Source organism: Trichosurus vulpecula, chromosome 7 (assembly GCF_011100635.1).
Source record: "Trichosurus vulpecula isolate mTriVul1 chromosome 7, mTriVul1.pri, whole genome shotgun sequence".
Lineage (NCBI taxonomy): Eukaryota > Metazoa > Chordata > Mammalia > Diprotodontia > Phalangeridae > Trichosurus > Trichosurus vulpecula.
This window is the reverse complement of record NC_050579.1, coordinates 11292736-11307696: the sequence shown is the minus strand read 5'-3', so window position 1 is coordinate 11307696 and position 14961 is coordinate 11292736.

Sequence of the window (14961 nt, the reverse complement as noted above, 5' to 3'; positions counted from 1 at the left end):
GGTGTGTGGGGAGGGGGGAGGAATGGGGGAAATTTCAGAGCAAAAAGAATGAAATAACTTCATTTTTACTTTAAAATGACCAAGGATATGGACTCCTTAGCTTCCATGGGAGAAATAGTGACTCCATAGAGTTAAGTCATACTCAAGGGATCAGCTTCCTTCTAGAGCTCCAATGATGAGGGTCCCTTAAATGGAAATTCAGAAGGGAAAGGAGAAGGGATGAGTCTCTCTGGTGGACGGGGGCTGGGCCCAAGAGGTTAATTGCATAAATTCACACAATCATAGATGATCATTGACCTACAGCTGGAAGCCACTCTAGAGACCCCTGAATCTAACCTCTTCATTGTATGGATGAGAAAACGGAGGCACAGGGAGATGGAGTGACTGCTCCAGTCACACAGCCAGGGAGTATCTGAGGGGAGCTTGAACCCAGGGTTTCCTGACTCCATGTCCATTGCCTTCTCCACTAAGCCATGCTGCCCACCTGCCTCAGGCTAACAAAGTGTGCACTGCCATCCATAACGAGGCAGAGCCAAGACACACAGGAGCAGCTTTCTAAGAACCATCAAGAGCTGAGTTTCCCCTCCAAGTCCCCCTGGTGCTTCCTGGGTGAGTGTGGTCTGCCCAGTGTCTGCTTCTAGCTATTGCCCAACCTCAGCTTGGTGGTCAGGTGCCCCCCCACCCAGGGGTAAATTAGAAGAAAGCATTCCGTATAATGACCCAGAAAAAAATGGCAAGAGTCATGTCATCTCTAGGAATGCAAATCTAAAGCCTCACTCCTGATGAAGTAGAGATGGAGGGCAGAGCTGAAGGAGACCTCAGAGGCATCTGGCCCGACTCCTTCCTGTTACAGATGAGCAAACCAAGGCCCTGGAAGGTGAGGTGACCTGTCCAAGATCATCAGGTAGGAAGCCTCAGAACAAGATCTGAGCCTGTTTCTCTTGATCTGGGGTCCGTGCCCATTCCACTATACGAAGCCTGAGTTCAAGCTTGGATTGCTCCCTCATCCCACAAGGCCTTCACCCCACATGGCCACAATGGGCGTGGAAAGCCCATGTTCTTGGGCTTCTCTGTGCTAGCTATTTGGTTTATATGGTTTAATTTCCTTCCTTTCAAATTGAGAACTTTTAAGCATTCCTACCAAGGGAGAGCAGTTTGTTAAAATGTGAAACTTGGGCCATTCCAACATGGCTGTGCCTCTGTTCACTGAGAGAATGCTTCGGAGCCACTCTCTTCTTGGGAGGTTGGCAGCCAAGGCAGTAAAAGCATCGGCCCTGCCATTTTGAGGGCATGCTGCAAAGAGCATTGTTCCCATTTTACAGACGAGGGAAATGAGGCAGAATTAGAGCCCAATGCTTCACCTTGAGGAGGAGAAACATGGGAGGAATTGCAAAGTATTCCAGGATGTGAGAAGACAAGACTTCTAACATAAAATATTATGAGAATATCGTGTTGTAGACAGACTTGGAAATGAAAAGACCTGGACTTAACATCTCACTTTAGATGCCTGCTAGGTGTGTGCCTTTGGACAGGTCATCTAAAAGCTCTGTGCCTCAGTTTCCTCATCTGTAAAATGAGGGAGGAAATTGTCTGTATGTAATTGGGGGAAACAAAATATTAATAAAATCTCCAAAAAAATAAAATGGGGGGTTTGGATTTGATGGTCATTAGCTTCCCTTCCAGTTCGGAATCTGGGGTCCTATTCTTACTGGGCCAGTAAATATTTTACACTTGTTTTCAGCTGCTATGCCCAACGTGAGTCTTATAGTGCACTTGGGGATGCAGAGTCTTCTTCCTCTGGGTAGCCAAGACCTCTCTATTGGCTGGGCTGCCGATAGAGATGGCCTGAGTGATGGCTGGCCTCTTCTGTGCTAGCTCTTGGGCTCTAACCAGGCCCATAAACCACTTGGTTCTCCCCTAGTAGTGGGGCATAGGGGCTAAGACCTCTCCCTCTTTTACCACTGCAGCCACTGATCCAGAGCCAAGCAGCCACTGCCACCAGGACAGATGGTGGTGCCTGGGATCTCAGGCTGCATGAAGAGCCCCCGGGTGTCTCACCCCAGGGAGGTTAAAATCTGGCTGTCCTCAGCCACAGTCAGACCCCATCTGGACAGCTGTGTTCTGCTCTGGTCACCACAGTGTGAGGAGGATGTGGATGAGATGGAGATAGAACCATAACCAGGAACACGGCCATGCAGGGGACAAGTGGAGACAGGGACACAGGAAGGCTTCAGGACTCCAGCTGGAGGGGGGGCACACCATTGCTTATGCTGGGTGGTCCTGGGAGTGCTAGAAAACAGACAAAAAACCCTGAGGGCAGCTGCATGGTCCTGGGGGACAAGGGGTCAAAAGATGACTGTACAGAAGGGCTCATTCTAGGTGTCATTGATCACTGCTTTCCTTTCTAAGTGCTTGCAAAGCATCCCTTTAATGACATGTTCCAGAATTTTTCCAGGAATTCAAATCAGGTTCCTCCTTTGGAAAAGTCAGAGGACCAACTGCCAGAAATAAATGCCATTCATTAAGGCAGTATTATTAAGTATCATGTTTCTTACTGAGGATTCAGCAAGACCCAGAACATGAGACAACTGTCCATTTATGGATTTTCAAAATTATTGGGCCAAGTGCAAACATATTCATACTCAGCCACTCATTTGTGTTCGCTCCTTCCTCTGGTGCCTCTCCATGGTGCAGCCTGGGCTCTCAAAGGCTCTGGCTGCAGAATACACCTGCTGTCAGGTCCCTTAGAACTGAAATAGCTTCACATGGGGGCCCCGAGACCAGCTGAGTGACCCCTGTTATAGAATGAACTCCATTAGGTCTGGAGAGGTCCATTGCCAGGGTGGGGATGAATTCTGAACATAGATGTTTCCCAGGACCACCCACTAAGTTAAAAGTCACCACCTGTGTCAGAACAGAGAATGCACACTCTTGCTCTTACCTGACTGCCCTACTCCAGAACTTCTGCGGTTGGCTTCTCTCCCATGCCTCTGGAGGCTCATTATTGGGACAACCCCATCACCCAGAAGAGGCCAGCAGCCTTGCTTTGCCCCTCACTGTACCCTTGACCTCTCTGTTTGGAGGATGGGACCGTGACCACCAAACTTCCATGAAGAAGAGGGCCTGGTTCAGACATCTCCTTGGGGACTTCTTGGACTGACTTCCCTACACCCTGAATTGGGTACCTTCTCCTCCTCTCCCCCTCCTCCCCTGCTTCTCAGCTTTCTCATAAGCTTCTTGAGGGCAGGGTCTGTCTTTTTGTTTGTATCTGTACACTCAGCATTTAGCACAGTGCCTGGCACATAGTAGGCTCTTAGTAAATGTTTGTTGATCGATTGGTTGAAGTACTAAGGTCTCTGTTGTTGATAAGTCTTTTGATCTGAATTTCTCTGGTGGTGGCCTACTTCTAACAAACCCTGTTTGGAAGCCCTAAATGGGTTGTCTTGGAGAATGACAAGGCTGTGCACCTCTCTTGGAAACAGCCCACAAGCTTGACCATCCATCCATCGCCCAAATAGTGAGATGGCCCTGGGTTCCCCAGGGCCTGCAGCCCATACCCATTTCCATCTGAGGTACGCAGAGCACCAGAGGTGTCCTGGATGCCTGCTTGTGCTCTCAGGAGAGAGGATGTAAACTGGAGTCGATTCTGGGTACGGCTGCCAAGCCACTGCCCGCAAGCCCAGCCCGGGGAGCTCTGGGGACATCAAGCCACATCGGTTCATCCTGAAAGAGGCCCTTTAATAGAAACAAGAGATTTAATTTGTCACAGGCAGTTTCTCGCGGCACCCAGCCTTCATTAGTCTGCTAATGTGGCAGCGAGGAGTGATGGGACAGACTATGTCAAAGCAGATGGTGCTTGGACGCCTGGGCAGAAATGCGCAATGAGGGCACCATTCCTGAAAATGGTCTTTCAGGCCATCTTCTCCTCTTCGATTGTGAAAATTGCAGCTGGGGCACTGTATCCACACAGCTCGTTCTAGGCAACATCTTGAAGGCATTAGCCTTAGACCCCGCTTCTTCTCCCTGCTTCTGCCTCCCGGAGGCTCAGAGAGACCCCTTTTCTTCTTGTCTCTCCCTTGGCAGTCCCCACGGCGCAGCAAGTCAGTCACATCAGAGGAGGCGCTGTGCTCTATGAACAAAGCAGAACTGAAATAGCTCAAAGGAGATGCAGGATGGGCAAGTCTGGAGTATCCACCCCAAATGTCCACACGGACTGTTTGTGCCCGACCTGTGGTAGAGCATTCCAAGCTCGTGGCCTGATCAGCCATGGTCAGCCATGTCGAATCTTGACTCAAGCATAGTGATATCATTTTGGTCTTCTTTGGGAACGAAGGACAACAACCAACCAACCAACCAACCAATTTGCACCTACTACGCACCAGGCCTTGTGCTACATGCAGATCTCTTTCTGATGAAATATCGTCTCTCTTGGCCTTACTCATCCTTTGTTTGTCAGGCTGATTTTCTGAACCCCACAAACTTTGTGTTCACCCTATTTGATTCCGTCTTATTATCTCCAGCCCAATTTTCTGGCCTCTCAAGATGCTTTAGGATCTGTACCTTGTCCCTCTAATGAGGCCACAGAATGCTAGACTTGTTCGGCCTGGGTTTAAACCTGTAAAATGGGATGGCATTGCCTATGCTACCCAGGAGGGCCATGAGGCTCAAGATCCATGATTTCAAGTGCCCTGTGGCTACAAGGAGGTGTATAGATGCCAGGGTGGAAGCACACTGCACCCATTGTAGGGGCTGACCAGCCACAGCCCAGGCCAAAGCCAGAGCCCCAGTCAGCAGCTTGGCATCCACAGGAATGCCTGGCACTGGGTGCCAACCATGTGTCCTGCCCTGCCCAACTGCCCCAGACTCTAGCATCCCCAGTCTGTGGCTTCAGGTTAACCCAGTCCTCAAGCCTCAGACATGAGCAAAGGAGCTTATTTCAGTCACACTGTTTGGGTTTCTGGCTTTCCCCACAATTGTGTTTTCTTAGCCTGGGATGAGTGGTTTTTGACACCTGTCACTCAAAGGGCCTGAGAGGATTAAAGTGTAATTTCTTTAGAAAATGGAAGTGGTGGAGACAGGAGGGGGGTCAGCTGGCATGAGGGGATGAGCCTGTAGATTTTCTGTAAGAGGAGACAGGCTTATGATGGGCTGCTGCGATGATTGGGCCTGGATTGGATACCCTTATCAGAAGACAGCCATAGATGAAGACTGGGGGATGGGACGTATCTGAAGGAGAGATGGAGCGGGGTCGGCTGAAGCAGAGAAAGAAGATGAGTTTTGCAGTCCCCACTGTTCTCCACAGCAGGAACCCTGCGGCCTTCCCTCCCTGGGAGCCTGAGGCTTGGGGGACCGGTCCTTTGGGGTCCCATCTAGCTGCTCAGCAGGGACTCCAAAATTTGGGGACATCAATGCAATTCCTACCCTTAGTAAACTGGGCTTATGCTTCACAATGTAACAGGCTCCATTACAGACAATAATAATTAGTGTTAATAATAATAGCTGACATTTATATGGTACCTACTATGCGCCAGGCACTGCACTTTACAGTTATTATTTCATTGGATCCTCACGACAACCCTGGGAAGCAGGTGCAGTTATGATGAACATTTTACAGATGAGGAAACTGAGGCAAACAGGGTTAAGTGACTTACCCAGGGTCACACAGCTAGTAAGTATCTGAGGCAGGATTTGAACTCAGGTTTTCCCAACTCTAGGTCCAGCACTCTAACCACTGCTCCACCTCAATTCCCCCTTGACAACAATGGAGCATATCTCTCATTATAGGAATGGAAAAGAGAGCAGTTTGTTGTCGCAGGTTCAGCAGTGCAGCCACTGTGGCTGTCCCACCATCCCAGGAGGGTCAGTCTCCCTGTGCAAGGGCTACTGAGGAAAGGTTGGGGGTGGGTGTGGGCTGGAATCTCCCTTGCCTGGCTTTTCTTTTCTTCTATCTTCCCAGCCTCCTTAAACCTGACTCCCCACCACAGGTGGGACAGACCAGAGGCCACCCCTTCATTTCCAGACTCTACATATTTATCTCTGGCTGTGTCAGAGAGAATGCTCTCTCCTCCTTGCTGCCTCTTAGCTCCTCTGGCTTCCACAGGAAGCCTCTCTAGGTCCCTCTTCATGCTTGTACCTTCCCTCTGTTGATTGTCGAGTTTGTCTTGTCTTTAGCTTGATTGGTCGTAGTTGTTTGCCTGTCATCCCATTAGATTGGGAGCTTTTTGTATCCCCAGCACTTAGCACAGTGCGTGGCGCACAGCAGGTGCTCAATAAATGGTTGTTGGCTTGGCTTCTCTGCAGAAGCTCCAGGGAGGGCTCCCTGGAAAGACTGGGCTGGGAACACTTAGCTGACCTGGGAAAGGTGAGATTCACAGCCTCCTTCATGCCTGTACCCTGGCCAGGCAGCATGGCTGACCAGAGCGGTGGCTCAAGGGGTGGGGGAGGAGATCTGGAGGCTGCTATTTGGTGAGTCTGCCAAGACCCAACGTCTCCTCCCTGACTCCTGTGGACCTCCTCCTCCCTGACACTGCCCCTCCTCCCCTCCAAGATGTACCACATCCTGCTGCGCTAAGCTTCTTAAAATCCCTGGGACAAATGACCCCAGTGCCCACAGCTTCTGCCAAAAGGCCTTTACCTGTGCTGTCAGGCTGAGAGAATGAAGAGAGAGAGAGACTGTGGATGTGCATCAGAAATATTGGAAACCACATCATTATTGTGCAGAGCGTGGGCACTTTTGCAGCACCCTTGAAGCTGAGCCAAAGGAGTGTGGGTCCTCTACTTTCTAGAGCTCTTTTCCTTCCCTCCCTTTCCTCCCTCTGTCCTTCCTTCCTTCTTTCTTTCCCTCCCTCCTCCTTCCTTCCTTACTTCCCTTATTCTTTTCTTCCTTCCTTCTTTCCCTCCCTCCTTCCTTTTCTTTTTCCTTCCTTTCTCCTTTCCTCCCTTCTTTCTTTCCTTCCTCCCTCTCATCTTTCCTTCCTTCCTTGCTTCCTTCCTTCCTTCTTTCCTTCCTTCTTTCCTCCCTTCCTTCTCCTTCCCTCCTTCCCTTCCTCCCTTTCTTCATCTTTCCCCTCCTCCTTTCCTCCCTCTCTCCCTTCCTTTCTTTCCTCCTTCCTTCTTTCCTTCCTTCCCTCTTTCTTTCCCTCCCTTCCTCCCTCTCTCCTCCGTCCCTCCCTTCCATTTAAAAATCTCACATCAGTATAGTGTAGTGCCTTGCTTGTCCTATTGTGTTTCGGGATTGCTTTACAGAGGGACTGGCAGAGCAATTTCTGACAATCCTAGAAGGCGAAAGGAACACTTCCCCACCCCCACTCCCACCCCCATTATCTAGAACCCCAGTGAAAGTCATGGCATGCAACCAAAGGGGACAGCTGAATCATCTTTTTGACTCTCCCGATCTTCCTCTGGGCTTGGCCTTTGGATGTCCAGAAGAAGAGAAAGCTAGGAGTGTCCGGGATGACTAGGGACCATGTGGCACCATAGCCTCCTGGCTCCCATGTGTCTGCAGGTGCCATGGGAAATGAAAAGCCTGAGGGGGAAGAAACCAGCCAAGTCAGAAGAGATTTCAATCCTGAAGCAGAACCTCAAGAAGGAAAGACACCCTTCCTTCCAGAGGGACTTTTGGTTATTAGGAATCCCATTTGGCTGGAGAGATGCTTCCTTGTTTAGTCTGTGATCCTGAGGTAGGGAGTGGGAACTCCTGACTTTCCTTTTTCAGTCCCTGAGTCTGAGATAATGACCTTCCAGAGTCCCCTTCCACAAGCTCAGGTGTGAGTGAGAGTGTGTGTGTGGGGAGGGGGGAGGGCTTTCTCTCCTTCCATACATGAAGACCTGGGAAGGGAATGGGAGGAAGTCTGAGGGAAAAGCTGGGAGGAGACAACTGTCTCTGTGCAAGAGCATTTGGTTCAGTTGCCTTTCTCTTTTATTCCACATATACTAAATGATGTGATCACAGTGCACTGTCTCAGGATCCGTGAGTACAATACAAGGTGATCTGAGAGAGTAGGCTCCACCATGGTGGGGGCTCAAAGCTAGAGATAGACAACAGTTTGCACATTTTGTAATATTGAGAAACATCCCATTTCATCCCATAGGTTAAACTGAGACCTGACCAGGGAGGGGTTAATACAAGCTGCTTCAGCACGGTGACCATATGGGCTTGGTGAGGGGCAGGGGGAGGAGTCCTTCAGAATCAGCCACCTTCTGCAACACATAGAGATTGTTACCTTTAGGCATGCTCACCACAGAGGAACTGACCGGATCTATGGCTCAAGTAATGGCTTTAGCCCCTTCCTCCGATGGCTTCTTCTCACCCTGGAAATTCCACCTCCACACTAAGAACTCCGTCACTAAAACCACTTTGTCACTGCACCACATCCCTTCTAGCTACCATGTATATATTGTCTTCTCCCATTAGAATGTTAGCTTTTTGAGGGCAGAGACTATCTTTCTTTTTTGTTTACCTTGTAACCTTGGTGCTTAGCATGGTGACTAGCACATAGTAGGTGCTTAATAACCACTTATTGCCTACTTATTTCCTTCAAGTAGAACTTCCTCTGATGGACAGTTCAGAGAGTACACAACTCCCTTGCTGAATACTTCACACATGGACAGGCTGCCTTCTTGTAAGCTTAAGAAAGGCAGTCCTCAGGCCACAGAGGCAAAGGGGCTCCTCTTCGGGCCTCTTTCCCATTGGCAGAAGAAAACTCAGAACCAAAACAAAGCCCATCCTGGAGTTTATTTTAGCAGAAGTGAACATCTCAGCTCTTCTTACGCAGGTAGACAAGACTGAAAGCAAATGAAAACATCCAGATCTCAGTAAATATCTTATTACCCTTTTGTGGACCTTCTAGTGCAAAGCACATTTGTAAATCTTCCATTCTTGCTTAAATTACTTTTTCCCTTGTCAGTGAAATTCAAGAAGTATCTAATGGCTCCAAGGAAACAAAGCCTGTATGAGGGAGGGGTGGGGGATAGGCAGAGGTAGTTTAAGCTGCACTTGGATCTTTTTCTTCAAGGCTGTGTGTACACTGAGATCTGGATTCTTTTTCTTAATCACAAGGAGCTTTGGGAAATAAATGCCAGCCAGTAGTCTATGGAAAATCTCACTGAGGTCCATCTCTAGACAGCTTCTGTGCTTTCTTGGCCTTCCTGATTCACCTGGACATGGGGGATGGTGACTCAAGTTAGGCTTAGCATACCTGAGTCTTAGCCCCTGGGGGGACTCCAGCTGGGAAGGGGGGAATGCTTTTGGAGCTGATGTCAGGATACTTGTTAGTGTATCAAGCAATGAAGTATTTGTCAAACCCTCAGTGCATACAGAATGTCATTGCTGGCATTCTTGGAGGGTACAGAGAGAGGGACGAGAGAGCCCCATCCTCGAAGAACTTCAATTTGAGAGGGAGAGAAAAGGTTTGTACAAACGAAGCAGCTAGATGACAATCACAAAAGATCACAGCAGCAATAGACTGCTTGATAGCAATAGACTTCAAGATATGAGGTCATGTAGAGATTTCAGAAGGAATTCTATAGAGGTGGGTAGGATGGAGCAGCCATTTCTGAGGGCATGAAAAGAATGGGCAGACTTGGATCAGAGTAGGGGAGGAAGATTTCGAAGGGGAGAATCTTAGGAAGGATGGAGTGTCAGGAACAAAGGCACAGTGAGGGAGGATGTGAGGTCAGTTTGGCAACAAAAATGGAGGTAAATGGGGTGAGGGAGAGGTGGGGCTGGTTTGAGAGGAACATTTAGCATACAGCTAAATGAGTATTCCAAGGGGAAATGTTTGGAAGCAGGCTGGTATAGTGAAGAGTGCTGAATTTCCAGTCATAGGACCTGAGTTCAAATCAGAGCTCTGAAACTTACTGACTGTGTGGCCCTGAGAAATCACTGACCCACCTATTTTCTGTCTCTTACAATGTTATCGTTTTCATTTTTGTGATTTTATTTATGATTTTTTGAGTGCCAATGAGCTTGATATCAACTTCTGACAAAATTCTCCAATATATTATTAAAATGGTTGGTAATGAACAACTAATAATGGGTGTGGTAAACAGTCAGAATGGCTGCACTAAAAGCTAGACTCACTTTTTCCTTTCTTCTTCCCTCCTCCTTCCCTCCTTCCCTCCCTCCCTTCCTTCTCTCTCTTTCTCTCTCTCTCTTTCTCTTTCTTTCTTTTTTCTTTTTTTCTTCCTTCCTTCCTTCCTTCCTTTTTCTCTTCCTTTCTCTCTTCCTGCCTTCCTTCCTTTTTCTATTCCTTTCTCTCTTCCTGCCTTCCTTCCTTCCTTTTTTTCTTCCTTCCTTCCTTCCTTTATTTCTCTTTCTTTCTTTCTTTATTTCTTTCTTTCTTTCTTTCTTTCTTTCTTTATTTCTTCTTTCACTTCCTTCCTTCCTTCCTTCCTTCCTTCCTTCCTTCCTTCCTTCCTTCCTTCTTTCCTTCCTTTCCTTCCTTCCTTCCTTCTTTCTTTTTTTCTTCCTTCCTTCCTTCCTCCCTTCCTTCCTTCCTTCCTTCCTTCCTTCCTTCCTTTCATTTTCTTATGGTTCCTAGACCAATAGGTCAGGGAACTGTAGTAATAATATCTAGCACCTGTACAACACTTTAAGATTGGTAAAACACTCTACATAGGTTATCCCTCATTTGGTCCTCACACACAACTCTGCAAGGTGATTTTATCATTATCCTCACTTGACAAATTTGGAAACCAAGGCTTAGAAATATAAAGTGACTTGGCTAGAGTCTCACACCTTTTAAGCTTCTGAGGCTGGATTTGAACTCAAGTCTTCCTGCTTCCAGATACAGAAATACTTTAATCTGCATTCACTGGGCCACTGAGCTGGCTCTTCAGCCTAGCAAAGCCCTTGACAAATTTCATCAGGCTGTTCTTGTGGACAAGATGGACAGTTATGGGCTAGACAATCATAGAAATAAATTAATTTGGAATGTGTGAAATAGTCAAATTCTGAAAGTAGCCATTAATGGTTAAATGTCAGCAAGACAGAAGGCCTCCAGTGGAGTGCCCTTGGACTCTGTGATTGACCCTATCCTTGAACATCTTTTTATCAATGACCTGGATAAGAGCATCAAAAGGTACTTGAGTAAAAGAAAGAGGCACAGTGTGTTATATTCTCCCTACAGAGCTAGAGGTCTCAATGGCCGAGGAACGAACAATAATCTCATATCTACATGGTGCTTTAAGGTTTACAAAGCTAATTACAATGACAATAGAAGTGTATTTTAGTATGATCAATTTGCTGTCAAAATACTCTTCCATTTGGAGCTTCATTGCAAGCCTTAACTCAGAAGTCTCCCATGATGCTCGTCTGTAGAGCCTGAAGGCAGAACTGAGCCATGCTATAGCACGTTCAGCAAATTTGCATGCGACAGAAAACTAGTAGGTACAGCTGACACCCTGGGTGGCAGTCAGGATCCAAAGTCATCCCAACAGGCTAGACTATTGGGACCAGTCTAATGTGATGAATTCTGATAAGTATCAAGGCAAAAGTTCCACTTGGGTTCCCAAAAGTCAATATCCCAAGTCCAAGGTCACCCAAGGATGATGTGACCAGGCAACAGTTTGTCTGACAAAGATCTGGAAGAGGGTGGTGGTGGTCATGATCAAACGAGAAAGTCTTTATAAAGTGCTTGGCACATAGTAGGCACTACGTAAATGCTTGTTGCCTTCCCCCTTTCCTACTGAGCTGCAGTCTTAGTAAGATTCAGCAGACTAGCATGCCAGCCCCCAAAGCTGAGCTACTTCAGACTGCTCCTTTAGGTCCAGCTCCTGGCTGGCATTGGCCCCACTCTCTTCTACTTGGTCAGACTACATCTGAGAAAAACCATGGGCAGGCCGGCAAATGTCTGGAGGAAGGAGGTCAGGAGGGGTAAGACCTGAAGCCCATGTCCAAGGGGGATCATCTGAAGGCAATGGACATGATGTTTGACCCAGAGAAGAGAAGATTCACGGTAGGAGGTGGGGAGGGCATCTCTGTCTTCAAGCATTTGAAGAGCTTTCTTGGAAAAGAGATCGATCCCCAAGACCCCACCCTAGCTTGGCTGCAGGAAGGCAGGTCTTGGCTTGGAGCAGGGAAAAGCTTCCTAATAATCAGAACTGCTCCTGTTCACTGGGGCTGCCTTCAGAGATAGTTTCTTCTCACTTGAGGTCTCCACACAGAGGCTCAAGGACAACTTGTCCCTCAGGTATGGGTTGGGCTGGCAGGACTCTGAAGCTTCACCCACTCTGAGCTTCTGTGCGCTTACACACCATTATGGGATGAATCTTCTGTAAAATGTTGCTTTCAAATGTAACTTCCCTCACCCAGCCCTCCAGGGATCCCTGTTGCCTTAGCCTGACATTCAAAGCCCTATACAACCTTGTCCTCACTTCACCACTGCCCATTGCCCAATACCAGCCACACTGGCCTTTTTGCCATGGGGATGTTCCCCTCCTCAGAATGTCCTTTTGCTCCTCTTCTAGCTCAGTGGAGAAGGTTGTCAGTGAAAGAAAGGAGGGGAACAAGATGGTGGCTGGAGATGACTAGAGGCCAGGCCTCTGCCCTTGGACATGTTCTGCACTTTGGCTTGTTCCTTCAGTGGATGCCAAGGAAGGTGGCCCAAAACAAGGAAGGTCTGTGGCACCTTCTTCTGCTCAAGGCCATTGCTCCAGCTGGCAGAATATGTGTGTGAAAGCTGGGGCTTGTTCTCCAAAAACTGTGGACTTTGGGAAGTTTGAAAAATGTGCCCGTCAGCAAACCAAAAGCCATGAACCCCGGGAGGGTCTTGCCAGTGAATCTCAGACTGATTGAAGACAGCAATCTGCTCTGCCCATTAGCTTTTAAGTTCCATAGAAAACTTGCCGACTAACAGCAAGCAAAACTTAACAGAGCAAAGCATCAGGCCCCTGAGGGAAAAGGCTGAAGCAGCCTGACGGTGTCAGGCAGGGGGAATGGGAGGGCCAAGCAGCCCCTGGCTCTGCCCCTCCCCAGACCTTCTCTAGGGCACACACATCCTTATTACAGGACGGTGAGGAGAGGGAGCAGGGCAGGGGGAGAGGAGGCAGCCACAGCCCCACTTTGATGTCAGAGCCTGACCTGTCTGGTACCACTGACTAACTCCTTTGCTGCTGCCAACAGTAAAGTGAATGAGAGGAATGACCGAGACATCAAGGAGGGGAGAGAGACAGAGAGACAGAGACAGAGATGGAGGGAGGGGGCAGAGAAAGACAGAGACAGAAAAACAGAGACAGAGGGAAGGGGGGAAGAGAGAGGGAAGGAAGAGGGGAGAGAAGGAGAGAGAGACATAGAAAAAGAGAGAAAGGAGAGAGAAAGAGAGAGATGGAGACAAAGAGGGAGAGATAGAGACAGAGGAGAAACAGAGACAGTGAGACTGGGTGGGGAGAAGGAGAGACAGAGACAGAGAAAAAGAAGAAAGAGACAGAGGGAGAAAGGGAGAGATAGGGATAGAAGGGAGGAGCAGACAGAGAGACTAGGGGGCAAAGAAGGAGAGAGTCAGAGAGACAGAGAGAAAGGAGAGAGAGATAGCAAGAAAGAGGGAGAGATAGAGACAGAGAGAGATAGAGGGAGAGGGGGGAGAGAAAGACAGAGACAGAGGGGGGAAGGGGGGAGGAAAGGGAGGGAAGAGAAGGAGAGAGAGACACACAGAGACAGAGAGAGGCAGAAAGAAAGGAGAGAAAGCAAGAAGGAGAGATAGAGAGAGATAGAGGGAGAGGTGGGAGAGAAAGAGACAGAAAAACAGACAAAGGGAAGGGGGAAAGAGAAGGGGAAGGAAGAGGGGAGAGGGGGGAAGAAGAGAGAAAGACAGAGAGGGAAGGAGGCAGATACAGAAAAAGGAAGAAATAGAGGAGAAACAGAAACAGAGAGAGAGAGGAGAAAAAGAGAGAGACTGAGAAAGGAGAGTGGAGGGAGGGAGAGAGACTGAGAGAAAGAGAGGAGAGAGACTGAGGTAGAGAGGGAGGGAAAGACAGAGACAGAGAGAGGAGGGGAGAAAGAGAGGAGAGATGAGATGTAGGAAGAAACAGAGTCAGAGAGACAAAGTAAGTTTCCAGATACAAAGTACCTTGTATCAAAATACAAAGTGGCTTTAAGATGTGAATGCTAATAATCTGGGAGATGAAACAAGGCCCCATGTAGAAAATGGCGCCTGAGCTTTGATCTCAAAGAAACCAGGGATTCTAAGGTGCAGAGGGGAGGGGAGGAGAGAGGGCATCTCATGCAAAGACATGAAGGGAGGAAATGCAATGTCACACATGCGGAACAGCTCACAAGTCAGTATGATTGGGAAAGAGATTACACTAAAGGGAGGCATGTGAAAAAAAGGGAGAGAGACTGAAGCCAGACAGTGATGGGCCTTAAATGCCAAGATGAGGAGTTTGCACCTTATTCTAGAGGCAAGAGGGACTTGGAAATGTTTGAGTGAGTGTGTGGGGGGAAGAGCACCTTGGCACCAAGGTGCAGGATGGACTGAACTGGAGAGATCCTGGAGGCAGTGCCATCTCTGGGTGGGGGTGGCACTGCAACAGTCCAGGAGAAGGTTGATGAGGCCCAAACCAGAGTAGAGCCATGTGGGTGGAGAGAGAAGGGCGTGTGGTAGTAATTCTGAAAATGAAGAGAGCAAGCTTTTACAAGGCACTTAATATATGCCAGGTCCTGTGCTAAGTACTGGGCACATAATCCAAAAGAAGATGCCCCTTCTCTGCAGGGCTCCTGTTCTCATGGAAGAGACAACTTCCATGGAAGTTTCCAGCTTCAAGTCAGATGGAAGGTCCCATGGTTCTCAGGGAGGCTGAGGAGGGGAGACTCACTGATTGGTTGTTCAAGATGAGGGGAGGGAAGATGTGATTGTTGTTATCTTATTGGTTTGATGTCAGAGTTGTAATGAGAGGACCCCAGTATGGACACATTTAGGTAAAGTGGTATGACCTGTACTGACTCTGTGTCGAGCAGCGAATGCT